The 18,736-nt window shown below is 32.5% G+C and overlaps 1 non-coding gene and 1 pseudogene across 1 annotated transcript; one reads left to right on the top strand and one right to left on the bottom strand.

Moving 5' to 3' along the window:
* Positions 1-1,771: 1,771 nt before the first annotated feature.
* Positions 1,772-16,692, bottom strand: LOC121366763 (annotated as a pseudogene).
* Positions 5,929-6,001, top strand: Trnar-acg. The gene has a single exon. It is a non-coding gene; the product is annotated as a tRNA-Arg (tRNA).
* Positions 16,693-18,736: the final 2,044 nt, after the last annotated feature.

Raw genomic sequence — 18,736 nt, 5'->3', positions numbered from 1 at the left:
GACTCTCCAATTCAGTATGTTTTAATTTTAGAAGACCCTTTTATCTGTTTGAATAATAAGGTTTAATGCTAGAAACTGGGTATCACAAAACAAGAAAAATTGGATTTTTTTAATCCTGTTTTAGCATACAACTTTATATTTCTCTCCATTCTGGTACCCTAATTTTTTTTAGAGAGTTTATTTGAAAATTCTATTTCCCCTTATGAAAATAAACACAGTTAAAAAAAATAAAGAATAATATTAGCATAATATGTGCCCCATCTTGTCAAATTTGTGACCACATCCCCCAAGGGATAATCATTACCTATGGTTTGAATTACGTGAAAACCTTGACTTTTAAACCATCAAGGAAAAGAACAAGTTTCATTTGAGAGTGTTGACCTGAGTGTAGTCATCAAGGAAATCCTCCATAGTTCGAGTAGCCTGGTGATAAATAATAAAGCTATTCATATTGGTGATTATTGCAATGTATTACATGTCAAATAAAATGAATATACTCTACAGGTAGTTCAACTAAAGTGATTGTTTTGACAGGCAAAGTAGTACTATCCTCAACATGACGATATATCGGGCTGTTTATTATCCGCTTGTTTCACTGATGTATAGTACATTAGTATGTTACAGATCATAATTCCCATAGAGTATTAATTCTAAGAAAATTATATTTGAGCATATTTAACAATACACTGATTAATATATCTTCCTTATTCAAATTGTTGTTCCTTAAAACCATATTATATATTAATTAACTTTATATGGAATTTTTAGATTAATAGCATTTAAAATATTTAAAAGATAATGTCTAATAGAACATGTTGAATAATTATATGTTACAGACTATACTTTTGAAGATATCAATGATCTCTTCATAGGGACGAGGATCACCATTAGGGTTCATAAAGTCTCCATATAAACCAGTATTATCTTGCATCACATCCTTGGATCAATCCCACCAAAGTAGAAATTTTAGGATTGTAAGAGAGTTTTTCCAAACCAGTTCCTGTCTTCATTATGACAAGACGACTTGAAATACCTCGCAACATTCATGATACCAAAGTCTCAATAATGATGATATATCCTATAGAAAGTCATTACAAATAAGGGAATAGTACATTACAACAATTAGACATGTTTTAAAACACTTCACCATTTGAGTGATGTTACTAGTGTATGTAATATTGGTTGAGGGGAATATGTACACATACACAAGGGCAACATGAAATTACATGTACTGTTTAAGGACATGTAGAACGTTCCCTGCTGGTACCAAGTAGAGCACATGTATTGAGACAACTATTATAATGTTGACACATGTACATGTAATATTCAAATAACACAAATCCTTGACTCAAGCTTCTAGTTAGTTTGTATTGCCCTTGCAGAAATCGAAAAGCCCAAAAGGGAAATTACACATGCAAAATTAATGTTTAAGAGATGTAACACATAAATAAGGTTACCTTAAATCTTTTCAATTGGAGCCATTAGCATACCCTGAACACTTTAGACAATCTCGAAGATTAAATGTATAATGAGATTTTAGCTGGAGTTGGAAGGAGCTACAATCACAAATAAAAGTATTTATTATTATATACAGTGAAATTTATCAATTTTTATATTGTAAGTGTTTGTCACTCACTTCTGTATTTGTATGGTCTGATAAAAATTGATTATGGATTTGACTAACTTGAGTGAACCTAGAGTCACTGAATTCTCAAAAGAAGACATCCATGATTTCAATATGGGCAGAAAATATTCCAAATGAGAAGCCTCTTCAAAGTTCAGCAAAAGACAAGTAATTAAAGTGTCTACTTACTCGAGGAGTTAAAGGATACTCCTCCTCCTGGAGGTCCCATTGCACATATTAAATTAATGTCCACTACAGTTTTGCTGAATGAACCTGGATGAGAAAAATAGTTAAGTTACTTAATAGAATAAACAATTACAATGTATTACAAAATGAAGACTATAAGGCAAATAGAATCAATTTTTCTCAATTGTTTACTAATCAGATTTTGAAAAGTCTGTGACATCTTCCAAGATAATAACACTGTAACATGCGTGATTTGCTTAAGTACTATGATTGTAGCTTTCATATTTGAAGAGTTTAGGCTCCAAAGTTAACAAATAAACCTTCTCTTAGAGGCCATTAATATATAGCAAATGAATGTTTAATATTTAAGAGTTAAAAGAGTTAGGGAGGTCTATATCTAATACATGGTCAAGTTTTACGAGCCATTGGACAGATTTCTGAGACTAATTAACCCTTGGTCATTTAAGGACTTAAACAAGTGACTGTAATTATAGTTGATGCTATGAATGTTATTAAAATTAAGATGTATTGTACAAAATTTAAAGGTTTAAAGTAGATATTAAAGGTCCTAGCATTGCACATACAGGGTACATGTAATAATTATGACCTCCAACCACATTTTACTTACCAATAGCTTTACGATCATACCATCCTTTATGATCCATTCCATTGTCTTATCAATTCAATAGGGGGTTGTGCCTCCATATACCTCCAATTGTGGCATATTGAGATCATCCAATGAAGAAAACAAACTTTTTACCCAAAGGAGACCAAATATACCTTTACGACGTTTGTCTAATTTTGATCAAAGATATCTGAAATAAAATGACATAAGCATATTATTATAGTCTGTAAAATTACTTGTGTCTGGTTTGCTGATGTACGTGCTGAAAAGGGAGACAATTGTGAGGAAAGATAGTTGATGGCATTGTGTCTTGAGTAATTTATCCAAGACAGTCAAAGACTTTCCTGTACCAGTGGTCCCCACAAAGAACCTAGAGATGAAGAGTGATATATAAAGAAGATAGGTTCTGTGCTCTTACTTGTTTCTCATTAGTTAGTAAAAGTTCAATCAAAAGAATGCTCTCACAGTATCAACTGTAGGGACTATGATATCAGCATATGGAATACCTGGATCAACTGTGTATTCTGACATCTCATTCATCCATCCTTTCCATTGAAAACCTGAGTAAAATAAGAAAATTGTAAAATGATCTGGTAATAATTGTTTCAAAATGTTAAACAACTGTCTCTGTTCTTACATTTTGTTCAATTTTTTTCATAAAATGTCAAAGTAGTACTAAAAATCATACTATAATTGTTTTTAGGATGCTAGTGTCGCAATATCAGACTGGACTTTGACAATTAGAGAGTTAACAGAGGCCCATATTCACTATAAATATGGCAGAGAATCATGCTCATGATAATTCTTATGATAAAAGCTAATTAAATTAATTGGTTGCTATGTAGATGTGATTAAGGTATTTGTCGCTTCTGTGGTTATATACCATATTATAATAATAAAACAGACATGTGGGTCCAAAACAATCACTGACTTCCTGGCACATTTTACATGCCGACAGTAGAATTTCTTTAAATGATTATATTAAATGTCTAAAAACAAAATACATGCAGCAGCAATTCCAATAACCAATGACAATAATATTATATGTGTAATTGTCATGTAGATAGATAACAGTACAGTATATTATTTATGGTATTGGTTTGCTAATTCATCTATCTCTATATCATGTTTAATGTAATCATTGCAGTATTGAGATATCAGTGTTGGCTGTTCCACTTACCGTTTTTTACTTTTCTTTTCATCTTCTTCCTCCATCATCTCCTTTTATACTTTGACTAGCTCCTCCATCATCCAACAACTAAAAATCATTATACCAAAGTCATGCTCTGGGAACGGCATGGCTATATTCTCTTCCTGGCATTTCTCCCGAATAAAAGAGGAGAACATCTTGCGAGAAGGACCATCACATGTCCACCAACACCCCATACAAGAGCAAAGATGAACAAGGTTCAACAAGTTGTGAAATAGCTTTTAGTTTATCCCTTAGCAATAGTTTCACCCTGAAACAATAGTTATATATAAAAAGAGTCAAAAACATCCACTAAACATCATATTATATATATATAAGTGTAATATGAGGTAACAGGTAACATTTATGAAGTGACTCACTTCATTTGGTATGAAGGCTTAAAAAAACAATCCAGTATCCTCATCAAAGAAAATGTCAGATTACCATCAACTGATTTTGAACAGGCTCTTTGCATTGGCTTCGAATAAATTTTTATACTTGGCTGAAGTAAAAACAATATAAACATTACCGTAGAGGAATAGAAACAATATACTTACCTCCAAAATTTGCTAAAAAAAGTGACTGGAAAGTCTCCTTGTAAGGTAAAAATAGCTTCAGGAAGCATTTTCAACCAAACATTTCCACAAACGGTTTAAGTCCAAGTATACTAGGCTCTAATAAACCATTCCACAACGACTCACAGTAGCTGGGGCTAGCAACAGCAAGATCTTGTACTTCAAACATCATAGTCATTGCTTCAGTTAGTTTAATAATCTTCTCACTACTGAGGACAGAGTTTCTTATTGTCATCTAATACAGTGTTCATGTTTTCAATCCACACAGCATCAACAGGACCGTCGAACACAACCATTTCTTGTCAAGTGTTGTCACTAGCCACTCCTTGTCTAACTAGGGCAGCTAAAATACCATCAGTCCTATACAAAACAAGTCCACTCATTACAAGATAAGCCTACGGGTAGAGCCTGCATTAAATTAGACAACAAAGTATTTGTCTAACATATCAATGTTATCTGTTGATATTTTCAGCTAGATCATCCTACAAAAGGCACTGCTATCATTAATTAGATTTAGAGTGCTTAAACATAAATGTTTAAGTTTATACATGTACAAGTCCAGCATTATATGACTCAGGTATATTTTTGTTGTGTACTAACCATTATGAGTTTTAAAGGATCAAATTCTCCATACATGGTGTCCCATTGTGATTGATTTAGGATTAAGAACAAATGTATGAAACTGTTTCAAATGGGGTTCCTCCAACAGAAAATTTACCTTTCAGAGCAGAGAGAGCATCTCTAAAACCTCATAACACTAAAGAACGAAGGATTATAAACTCGATCAAATCCATCCGGAATTATTTTAAGTACATTACTATTACTGGGTTACATGTTATACATACTTATATGTGATTCTAACCTTGTTTTTGCTGACATAGTTGGTCCTACCAACATGATGACCATGACGTACAACAGTTGTCTCATATAACTGAATACATTTCTTAAACAAAACCTAAATGATAATAATAAAAATTATTGATTGGTACAATCATATCACATGTACATGTGTATGTGAATCTATGTCTAACATTAATCTTCCTATACACCATTTTAAAACAAAAAAATAGCTACAAGCATATAACAAGAAAAAGCAAACAACATATTAGTGTTGAATTAGTCTAATTAAACACTAATTATATGACTTTCAGAGGAAATTATCAATTAAAATAATATTTGAAATGATGATAAACTTGCAAGTTGCAAGCCAAAAAATTCTTTAAAGAAGGTTTTTCATCCCTTGCCTATTTACAACCTGATATCATGAATATAAACTCAGAAACTCTTTTCAGAAATATTATAATTCCAAACACCAGTGTGTACATAAACCATAGAAAATCTTAGAAGATAATACAGAGTCAGAAAGTATAAGCAGTTTGTACAATCTACTCTCTGGTTTCAAAACCTAAATTTTATGCAAGTACAAATACAATGTGCTATAATTCTATGACTACAGATAACCAAAAATTGTGTGTAGAGCTTACCTTCAACATCTTCTAGTCCTTTATTGAGAGTGGTATTTCGAATACTAAGTTCCAAGTCACCATAATCAACAGGAACATCACGAATTTTTGGGAACAAGTCTGATACAATACCGTTGAACAACTTTCAGATCGTCTTGCAAGAACTTGGGCACATTGACATCTCTAATCGCCCGCAGTACTATAAGTTCCTAAATGATAGAATAATGAAAATAAAAGCATAGTAATAGCTGTACACCAACGTGAACGGCCCTGTGGCCCAACGGATAAGGCGTCTGACTACGGATCAGAAGATTCCAGGTTCGAATCCTGGCAGGGTCGGGCCAGTTCCTTTTTTTTTCTTCTGGTGTGAACTTTGATGCTTAAACGTTTTTCTAACAGATTCTTATCATTTTGGACCAGTGGGTAAATTTATTAGTACAATACAAGTCAGCTTAGTCAGTGGGTTGTTATGATGCAGTTTAATTTTAATAGTTGCTTTAACGTTCAATAAAAAATGGATAAAGTACAGATATTTGAATGTAAAGTATGCCATTATAAATTACCTCATTCATGTCTGGATTCTCTCTTTTCAAATTGCCAGCTGCTGAAATGACAGTTTTTACAGCACGCATACCAAAATCATAATGATCCTAGAAGTGAAGAAAAAATCACAACAACCTTTAATATTATGTATATTACACAAACCTGTGAGCTAAGTTGTTCTGAGGACAAACTTAAAAGTAGATACAATTTTCTTAGAGAGAGCCTTAGCATCAGAGAATCCAAATGAAAACAGCATGATTTCTGCTATCATAGCATAATCAGGAACCATCATAGCAACAGGACGAAATAGAGCCTATGTGAGAGTGACATTACATATAAAATTGTTGCGGGTGGTACATGTACCTTAAGATTATCTGGAAGTTTAGTACTACCAGCATATCCAGGATTCATAGTAACAAATACAGCACAAGATGATTTTAGTGAATTTCCATCCCTTCAAACATGAACTTGGAAACCTAGACAATGGAAATTGTATTGGGAATGTTCTATAGTGTAGTAATATAAACTAGTATAACTTACACGTTCTTGCTGTGCAATTTGAATGGTGGTTATCTGCTGTGCCACAACAGATAATACCTCTATGTCAATTGCGATTAAATTCATCAAAACACAGCCCAAGCTCCAGAGCTAAAGTAAAGAGAACATTATGTATATTCCAATTACAGATTATTACTATATATACGTTACCTTGCTAATCCTTTAAAGAATTTGCCCATAGCCATGAAATCAATGTTGATCAGACACAGTTAAAAACTACACATTGAATGGCCATTGCTTTAGCAAGATCCTATAGAAATAAAAAAATTACGCTGATTCATCTAAGTAAACCAAACCATAGACTAAATTTGTGGGCTTTTTGTTTTAAATGAGTAATAAATAAAGATAAAGGTTGATGGTATAAGTATTGAAATCATACCTTAACTGTTTCTGTTTAAACCAGTCCCAGCAGGACCAGCAGGGAGCTCCACCAAATTTCAAATGAAGAGCACCAGTTAGTGTCAAATAACATCTAATAATGGAATGACATGAATACCAATAATGATTCATATAACAACTGTCAGTTAGTGGAGTAATAACAAAGACGACCTGTATTACCCAGATATTCATAGCCATAGAGAAACTCAGCATTGACTGCTCGTATAAATAAGTCATCGTTCCAATAGTACCTAAAATTAATACATATTCATAACTAATATTATCCATATGTATTAATACAAGAAGTGGTGCTTTATTCTGACCTTAATTGACTAATCCATTCAAAATCATTAACATTCTTTACTCCTTATCAATCATATTAGATACGACATCACGAGCGTGCACTTCAATTACAATGAGAGCTGAAAGAATAATACGTCCCAAACTTAGTCAAATTTGCCTCTAACTAATCCCAACAAGATCTGACAGCTATATGAAAATACATGATCAATCAAAATAAAGAAATTACAATGATTTAACCCTGTTTAAGCATGTGCTGATAAAGTTCAGTTATACAGCCTTTCTCAAGAGCATCAGAAACTTCTGTTGTCCATACTGTTTGACAATCTGCGATAAACAATTGACCAGGCCATTTAGTACCCACTCAGTTCGAGGATTCTGAATATAAAACTAAAAAAATTGCAGAATAGTCAAGTATAATGAAAAAACAATAGATATACATTGTACATCTGCACACACTCACTGGTGATAATCATTAAGAGAGAACTTCAATAATTTTTTTGAGTGATAGTCTCATAATTTTCTCTACTTCAAGAAGCCAATCCTCAACATTACCTTGGGATACATGACCTCACAAAATGGAACTTCTTCTCCTTCTCCAGAAAAACATTTTAGTAATGGCCAAATCTTCTTTCAAATTTGAGCTACATAATATTTGTTATGTATAGTACACAGACAAGTATAGCTAATGTCTGAATGTTATTAGTGGTCATCAATTACTATCCATGATATGTACAAGATTGAAAATGTATATTTAGCTACAGAAAATCACTATGTACAAGTACCATTTTAATAATTGTATGATATAATTAATGTGTAGACGATACTACCCAACACTACAGTATTTTTAATGCAAATACTACTAAATAAACAGGGCTTTACTCTGTGTATATTCTCAAAGCATTTACGAAGATGAGGGGCTGTACAGCATGTGGATCTTTGGTCTGAGACCAGTATCTCTAGTAACTCATCATCAGATAGAAAATAAAAATCTATTTAAAAAATTATATAGAAATAATAGTAAATCCCTCCAATGGTTCAATACATCAGTTGAATTGATACCAAAATTTGCATTTAACTCTACCAGGTCAGATATACTGTGTGTAGTGATTGTAGCAAGTCAATAATGTTAATGTTTGTAATAGGTACGGGGAGTTTAACGTTATTTCTGAGTTGGGACATTGAAAATAGGACACCATAAAAGTAATGCAAAATACACACACAAGATCTAAAACAACCTTTAGGATTGTTTGACACATTTTGTATTATTAAAAGAAAATCAATATAATAAAGATAGATTTATTAAATTCCAACCTAGGAAACGCCAGTCTCTTAGTTTCCAAAGTATTCACTCAATCCTTTGGACTCTGATCTAAGAGCTTATTACACTCACGTAGGTTTTCAAGAAGCAAGACGAGGATCAGCCACAAAAGGAGATTAACCTGCATTATATATAGATCAGTGGATGGTCAAGCATTGTAAGATACCTTAGGATCTTGTTTTGCACTGCTCATATCTTCCGCCACAAGCCGGCTCCATTGTCTGATAACGTTTGCCCTCAACAGGAAGCTGTCGATTTGATATCTTCCAGAGGAGAAAAATGGGATCCAAATAGAGCCAGGAGCGCGAATAGAAGCCCATTCTTCAAGTACATCTCGTGAAGTAAATTTATCAGTGTGTGTCTGATATACACTGTCCATATACCACGACATGTACTACATACAGAAACATTATTTATCTATTATTCAAATACATGATTGTACATATGTACATGTACAAGGAGGAATGCGAAGTGCATTGTAATTGAAATAATCACTGCGTTTCAGTTTGTTGGTAAAAACTAATCAGATTCAAAACTGCAGCTCTTAATGTATACATGGTAATATGATTATTAAAAGATAAACTAGTAAAGATTGTAAATAGTCTTACTTGTGTTGTACGTAGTTTTACTTTCCCATGTAGTGATCCGTTGTTCAAAGGGGCTTTTTATAAGGAGAGAAGGACATAGCGTGTGTCATGACAATATGATCATCTAAACTGCTGAGAACTTCATCCCAACTTTTCATAATGTAAGTAACCAGTTTCTTTGTAGCTTGAAATCTCCATGATCACAGGCTCCCATTCTGATTCCATTTTATCTAGAGCTCTAAACAAGAATTAGATATAAAATTTACAGTTCCATTAGCTATATTAAAAATTGTATATCCCTAATCATTTTATATTTACTTGTATACTATTGTTCAACTATTTTTTTATCATTATGTAGCCAGGAATACTAATCTGTAGTCTGATGTATTAACACAACTGCAGTATAGTTGTGATTGTAGAATGTTGTTTCTTTAGAACAAACTGATATCTACATATTATTGTTAAGTGGGCATTTTAGGGTATATACTAACTGTTCAATAGAGAATTTCCTTGCCAGCTATTCAGCAACTTTATGATTGCTTTCACATGATTTTGAAGCCCATTTCAAGACACTTTTGTAAATGTAAGGTTAGCTTTGGGAAAGACTTGAATTCCCAGATCTTTTGGAGTTGATCCCAATGACGGTTTTTCATACCAGGGTTTCTAAGTCCTGAATAAGTGGAAATGAACGGCCGAAATTCTCAATTTTGGCGTTCTGATTTCCGTGAGCTACATCCAAGGCAACCAGGAATATTCTTTAAGAACAATTACAAGACAATGTCATTGCATTGTATTATATATGTCTTACTAGTTACTACATATAGTGTATATAGTATGAGCATTGGTCAATCATTGAAAATGTGTTAAACAGATTTATGCATTGTTTAAAGGCATTCTGTACATTAGCTAGCCATCAATTCAGGATCAATATTGGCGAGAAGAGAATCGTTCATCCAACTTTCCTGACACGTAAGCCAGTCAGCAGAGTCAGCCATCAGCCATAAGTTTTATAATTCTCAAAGTCTTTTCATAAGACGACCAACTTTGTCATACTAAAGACAGAGAAAAGATTTATTATGGTATGCATACATACAGTATAATGTTTATACCTGTTGTGGTAGGTAGTCCAAGAGTCTCTCTCTCTGATTATACAATTGAGCCAATGTTTGACATTTTTCAAATTTTGTAGTGAATCCTGTCTGACTTCATTGGCTATTTCTTTGTGCACGACTAAGATACAGTATACCAGCAACAACCAGCACAAATCATCTAATGAACACATTAAAAGATAGTTAGTACAATATATCTGGTATCTTTTACATGTGTAAGTTACATGAGACATCTTAAACTATGGGATTTCATAAAAAACACAATATGTTATTACATTTAACAGTACAATTATATGTTCAAGTGGTAAATATATTATGTTATCTCTTACTTCAAGAGTATCTAGACGATCTTCAAAGTTTTTTTTTAGCTGATCATTTTGTCGATTCTTTGGAACTTCTTCTCATTTTTTTCTAATTGGTCTGATTGTTTTCAATTTGGTCAGAGGATTTCTTTGGCAAACCCAACCAGTATTCCACTACAAGTCACAATACTATTAATGTATGCATAGACATTCAGGACATGTAGAGTCATAAACACATTAGTATATAGCTACTGACTTGGCTTCAAAGTCTCATCATTAGAGCATAATAATATTCATGAGAGCTTCAATAGTTCAGCATATTTTTGATCTATCATTGATTGATGTTGTGTCACCAGCTATAGTAAAAGAAAAGTGATTCACTTTTATAAGGACCAAAATATACAGCATGTAACACATAGTAATGATAGTAAACACTCTGGTATAGTCTTAATGTATTCCCTTGTTTCAGTAAGATCTCAATAGAGTTTGGTTTCTAAAGAGACGAAGACGTATTTGATTAAATTCCTCCACAAATCTATTAACAAAAAAAACACATCAACAAAACAACTGTTTATTGTGACGATTAACTAAATAACTTAATTATATATAATAGTGTAGATATTCAGCTTGGTAAAGAAAACCTTTGTGGTTGTGTTTTAGGTAGCATAATATACAATTGTTAATTACATACCATATCAGCATCATTGCGTAAAAAGTAATTTAGTGGCTAGAAGATCAAGGAGTGCTCGTGCAACTTGCTCTTGTGTTTCTTAGCAATAGCAGTTCTAACATTGTCCACATTAACATAGAAAGGACCAATAGTAATAAACTGTGGCAATGTAGATTCAATGACAGTCTTGGACTGAAAGATGTTGATCAATGAGTTGTTGGAGCTGTAGACTTGTATGTGCAGTCTCACTGAATGTTCTATGATATCAAATCATAGAAAATGAATTAGTAATTTTTATAATACCAACATGAAAATTCTTTGATGTCGGTGTCATCAATTCCAGATGAGGATCAATTTTACAGCATATGCTTTCAATGGTATTATTGCTTGCTGTATTAAAAGACATAACATTGTCTCTATTTTATTCAACTTGGGTTTCATTAAACAAGCTCTAACAGACTCCAACAGATAAGTCCTGGCCAAAGAGCTTGTTGAACAATGAACCTATCATTATGTACAAAGATTGCCCAGTAGAAAGAGTTTACTGATTATGTACAAAGAAAGTTAAGAGTTCATGGTTATCACTATTAAATGTATGTCAGTTCAGATTCTGTTAAAACTGACCATTTTGCAAGTGAGGTACACTCTGAGTGCATGAATTCCACGATCAAACCAGCTACCAACACAGTTTTAAACTCTTCAAACCACATGAATAAATGAAACCCATCAGTACCATTACAAGCTCAAGATAAAAACCAGTGGTGCGTGTTGGGGACTACAACAAAATGTAATATATCTGTAAGTAACTGTACAATGAGCTATCATTGTAACACACATATTTGTTTGCAATTGGAAAGACAAGCATGAATATTTACAAGTTTAAAGTATTATTCCTTCAAAATGAAGATTTAAATACAAAGCAATTACTCAACTGAAAGAGCTGTTTATTAAATCTTGACCCCATTCATATTCAGAGGAGAGATTGATCATTGGATGACTGACATCCTTAATTAACTGAGCAAAGTCCGAGAGGAGAATGAGAACAAGAGATCTCAGAGAATCCTAACAAAACAAATAAATAACAAATTGTGTAGTGAATTGTAATAAATTTGACATAAAGATGATATTAACCTGCATTGCAAACTTTGTGAGTTCAAAAAATTTCTTCAGTTTAGATCGTTGATATATTCCCAGTTAGTTTCTTCAAGATTGAACCAAACCTTTTGAATATCTACCAGACAATGACGAATTTGAAGTACTCAGTGTAGGAAACCCATGTCTCTTTTAAGTGTGTTTGCATCTACAAACCATCATGCAAGTGTAAGTCATAAACTATCAATCACTTGAATCTAATAGCTCACTTGCATTGATGCTTGATTTGAGCTTGATCAAAACTCTTCTAATTTAAAGGTTTTCCAGTCCCAGTGTGGAAAAGCTCATGTCACTTAATCTTTCACATTCTTCCTTATACTCACAAGAGCTGAAATGACTCAGGAAATGTTAAAAGAGAAAGGAATTTTAAACTTTGACGAAATTTTATCAAATGGAAAATGGTGGCACATCAGGATGTTTGCCTAAATGGAACAAAATATAACAATTAATATATTCTACATTTAGTTAGTACTTTTGCAGGAACAATAGTTGTGTTTGGTTCAGGCAGAACCACAAAAGGAAAAAGCAGCAGGATTTGACATGACTGTCTTATCAAACATAATTTGTTCATAGCTCGAGTGAAATCCAAAACCATCTCTTGTCTCAGTGAGTCTATATGAACATCAAGACTAGAAGAATAAAAGTGATTCCAGTACATTTGCATAACAATTAATATGTACCTGATTGCTGGAGAGTTTGGGAGCAGCGAGCTATTTTGATGATTTTGTCCAAATGTCTCTTTGTAGTTCAGCAATCCCATCAATAGGCATAAATCAACATATAAATGATACCGTGTAATGTATGGAACTTTAATATTCACTGTTCTGATATAGTGCTACTATTTTGTGTTGTATGATTAGCAGAATAGGCTATAGTAGCTCATGTTTAGTTGAGTCATATGTTTTAGATATAACAACAGTATTATGCTTAAATAAGTAATCCAACATATTCAGTTGTATAATTAATATGAGGTGTTTTTACCTTAGCAATGCCTCAGTATTTGACGAAGTTTATACGATAAGAGGGAGGCTCTTACTAGCAAATACTCTCGGGTCCTCGGCAGAAAACAGGAGACGAATACGTGGTACCCAATAATGTATTCATCAAAAGTAGCTTCAGTATTAGCAGTAGAGTCATTGTCTCCTTCATTGCCAGAGTCACTACTATCACCCTCACTACAGATCTTTTATTTTATTAGTAATATGCTCTGGTACAAATACCTCTTAACTAAGTACAAACTAGTCTGTGGGTTATAGTCCAGCATGCCAAAATCACCCACTATAGTGAGGTCCTAAGGAATCCTTTTCTAGCGAGAGTCTTTTTGTATTGGAGGGAGTTTCTTGTGCTGAAAGAAGGTCTCAATTGTCCTGAAGATACAAATATTGTAATCATTAATCTGTCCATATTTTTATTGTAATATATACATGTACATACATGTTTCTTAACTATTTATGTGCATAAAAACCATACGTTCAGGATAAATAAGTGGGTAGTGTTTCTAAGTCAGTAGACTTTTGCTCAAGAGTAGGAAGAAGAGCTTTGCCAGGAAAGGTTTGCGTAGTCTTTCTGTGTCATTCATAACCTAGACATTAGAGATCTTAAAATTAAGTAGGCTTATCATGTTGAAGGCTTTGGCTAAAATTTAAAACATTTCTTTCTGTAAACAATAGTTTATACTGGGAGTGTCTACCTAAAGCAACCCATTCCAGTTGGTGTCCTACAATATTCTGTATTATCAAATATTTCAAAGGTAAAAAGGATGGGAATGTTGGAGAAGGAGACTTAGCACTATTTGCATTACTAATTAAAGAATGTGGAAGTAGTGTCAGCTACTGGCATTAAAGATGAAGAAGATATTCCTTCATTTGTAAGAAGTTGAGTGATGTCCTGTTGTGCATAGACACGTTACGTCTGAAAAACATGAAGAGAGGAGAGAGAGAGGAGAGAGAGAGGAGAGAGAGAGTACTTAGAATGTCGAATGCACAACAAGTAATCAATTGTCATCACATCTGAAGTAATATTAAAATAAATTTCTAATGATAGTTCATATTAGTAGTATTACTACTAAAAGTGATGTCAGAATCATTTAAAAAAAACCACTATACCTTTCAATTTCTACTTTCCTTGGCAAAGCACCACTCTCTACTTTAAATGGAACTTGAACTTGGGATTCCAGGCTTGCTGAGAAAAATCCTGTATCATAATAGCAAAACCATACACACTATAAAGTATGTTAATGACAAACTCACATTAGTGGCAATGACTGAGTTGTTGGACCATATTGCTGTGATGAAGCATGTTGTCATAAAGTTGTCTGGAGTTTTGAATTTAGTGACTGAAATAAAAAGAATTGAGAAATGTTAATACAAGGTATGAATACCACTAGGTAAGTGTCTGTCTGTTGTACCACTGAAACCATATTAGGAAAACACTCTTTGGTCCTTTTTGTATCTTCTACAGTAGAAGAGAAATACTGAAATTATTAATTCCCTCTTACCTGTCTTCCTTCATGGTTTCCAATTATTTCTGAATAAAAAGCCTCTCTGAATACCCCTTGTTGAGTTCTTGGTCTTGCTGGGGTACCAGGTCGGCTTGCTCGCTCCATGGTACCAGCTGTGTGACCTAATCCAAAAATCACTGTGGAAAGCGAATTAATAATGCAACTTATATTAACGATTATGTTCAAAATAGTGATAAATCTTGTAATAGTAAAACTATTGAAACGATCTCTAAATAACTTAATAAGACACAGTCGGTAGTGGCTTCGTTTACTTAGCAACTGTAGTTGCAACGCCGCTTTTTTTAACCGGAAGTGAAACAGCGCCTTTATAAGAATAGTTATTTAGAGGTGTGGTTTTTCCTCTCTCTTAGATTGCATAACTGTAGATGTAACATAGTAATCATCACTGACACCAAAAAAGACAAATTGGAAAGCATCATCTATACATATTCCATTAGAAGTTAGAATTTCACTTGAAGTCTGACTCCTATAGATAAATCCTGATTTATTCATAACACAATAATGATAATAAAAAACAAAATATACATAATTATATTATAACTAAGTAAAACATTTGTTTAACAAATATAGTATTAAAACCAAAAATAAATGATAAATAAAATTTGGTCATAGGGGCTACTTAGGATATAATTTAGCAATTACTGACTTTTGTTAACAGATGCTGCCTTCTTTAAAAGTTTCTGAATGAAATCCTGAAGAAGAAAATAAAACATTATAGATCATTTAGAATCATAACACTATAGCAGTGATTATTGTACCTCAGCTTTAAATTATAAAATTATAATAAACTATAATACACTTTAGATACTCAACAGCCCATTATCAATAAGAAAAGGGACATTTTTTGTAATTCTAGTTTAATTTTATGAAAACTTCAAGCTAACCAATCAAACCTACTTTAGCATGATAATTTAAGAACACAATTTTGCTTCTACAGTAATTTTTTAGGAACTATAGACATACAATACTAAACCTTACATATTATATTGTATGCACAAATATATTTCTAATTCTGTAATTATTGTAATTGTGCTTATTTTCAAAAATTTCAACCACTAAGTATAACACTTGAATATGGAGTCAATGGACTGGGTTTGACGATGCAAACTTTTAGTGTCAGTATTTTCATGATATTGTTAGAACTAAGAGTTATATTCTAAATCGATATGCATGTACACATAGAGATAGCAGATGCATTCCTTGTGTGAAAAAAAGACTGTTAATTGTCTTGTCTCTAAGTTTTGCAATTATTTAGAAAGACTACATAAAACTGTTCATTAAAACTTACTTCAGTGGGTTTCTTGGCATCTTTTAGATATTCCTGTAAAAACATTAACACTAATTATTATATTGTATAAACAAAAAGTGAATAAACATAAACAAGTATTATATAGAAACATTTGATGAATAAAATTAATGTAGCTTCTTATTAGTTGGTACACAAAGAGTTGTTTGTTAGACTCACTTATGTTGATAGTTTATAAAAAATGTAATAATAATATTATAACTTTACCTGTATAGTCTTTCTCTCCTTTATCTGGATCAATTTGTAGTCATCATCAAGATCTAATAAGAGGAGAGTCATCATCCTAAATGAAAAAAAAAATAATTTGTAAGGTATCATTCTGAGAGGTACACAATGTGGTTAATGACAACATTGTTTTAATTTCCATTCACACACACACAGGTGTGAGTCATTATCAGTAAACAATAATAATAACTATATCAGTATGTAAACTGTGAGTTAGCAGATTACCTATTATAACAATGGAAAGCTTGGATAGATTACAAAATAGTACATTGACACTAAAATTCACATGATAAAAGTAATAATGTCATAGTAAGGATTATAATGACAAAACTATTTAATAACAAGTTTTAGTACAACAATACAAATATAACTAATTAATTAGTCAAACAATATCTAATAACAAATAGTTGATAATTACTCCCATTTTTGTTCATCAAAGGTTCAAAAATTCCATCAAATAAACTTTATACATGAATGGGTTGCCTAGCAACGAAGTACTCTAGAACAACTAAGACTTCTATATGTTTTGTCCTCGTGATGACATTTTTACATGCAATCATAATAATATAACAATGCAATAAAGTATTTAGTGTATACTTACTCAATATTAGATGCATTAATATGGGACGGTCTTGTGGTGTCGTAGGCAGGTAATATATGTTTTATTTATAATCTAATTACTAGTTAGAGAACTGTAACTTGTAGATATAGTTTGGACACTTATAAATTTACTTGTTAGAAGTGTTTAGAAATGATTAGTGTAACAAATATTTCAAAAACATGTCAAAGAGAAATGCTACACCTTACTTGTTAAGATAATTATTGGAGAAAGAAAAGGAAACACACATCCTGATTCAAACATTTGATGATTTACAACAACAATAATACCAAGAACCTCAAGATGTCAATTGCAAGGAGAGTCACAAGATTATAATTGTAATAGTTGTCAAACAAATATGTAGATTAATGTTTGATGAACAAGGAGGTTCTGAACTTATGTGCTGAAGTAATGGTGGTAGGTGTTCATAAACAAGTAAGAGAAGCTAGATGTACTGTGGAGTGTTTGCAGTAGTCACAGTTTAATAAAATAACACCCCCCGAAACATAATTATAATACACATTTACATTTATTGTACATTAACTATAAGTAAGTTCAAGTACATGTACATACATGTATCATAATTTGTTATAGTCACTTTGCCATGACTTTAGTAATAACTATTGGCTAAGAGTATGAACTAATATTAAATTATGTTAGTATAACTAATCATTGTAATAATGATAATTCTACTACTCAATGAACATTAAAAAAAAAGCAACTTTAATTGTTTCATCTATCCAGCTTTGAGTTCTATATCTAATTCTTTGAACAGCATCACGATCTTATCGCTATGACGTCAAATTCACTGAAGTTTGGATTCAGTTTTCGGAAAAAAATCTGTCTGAGAATTGTAATCGAAGCGAGAGTAGCGGGATCTTTACTGCCTTGCCTGTTACAGTGTTAGCTGGAAAGTCGTCACCACACACCACAAATTTTGTAGTGAAGTGCCAAACGCCCTGTTGTGAGTTTCTACGTTCAAAATGGAGTCAAGCAGTGCGGCAACAAGTGAGTAATGTAATTGTATCCTTATTTGAAAAAACACTGTTCTTACTAAACTCATAAACAATGCTTTTCCTGTTTTGTTTGAAACTTCGAGAAAAAGGACCGGCCTTTTTAATTCAAGGAATGATTTGAAGACACAACTGATCTTGGTTCTGTAATTCCCTTTCGTTTTATTTACAATTATACAAATAGTGTACAATCACAAGTATTTTTTCCTCATTGTTTTCTTGAAGTGACCAATAGTGTCTATAATATGTGCCATGGAAACTAATGTAAAGTATTATAGGAAGTAAAATTAATAAGTACAGGATGTACATTGTGTAATCAATATATCTATCATCGTTCAAAACCAAAATTTTCCAAATATATATAGGCATGGATTTGGGGTGGTGGGCTCGGTACGTATTGGACGAGGACTGAGGCGAGTCCTGTTGGACAAGGGGAAAGGAAAGAGGGTAAATATTTATAATCAATTTGTAGTTTCTAAAAAAAATGTCAA

Source organism: Gigantopelta aegis, unplaced genomic scaffold (genome assembly GCF_016097555.1).
Source record: "Gigantopelta aegis isolate Gae_Host unplaced genomic scaffold, Gae_host_genome ctg7041_pilon_pilon, whole genome shotgun sequence".
Classification (NCBI taxonomy): Eukaryota; Metazoa; Mollusca; class Gastropoda; order Neomphalida; family Peltospiridae; genus Gigantopelta; species Gigantopelta aegis.
This window is presented reverse-complemented; position numbering and strand designations above follow the sequence as displayed.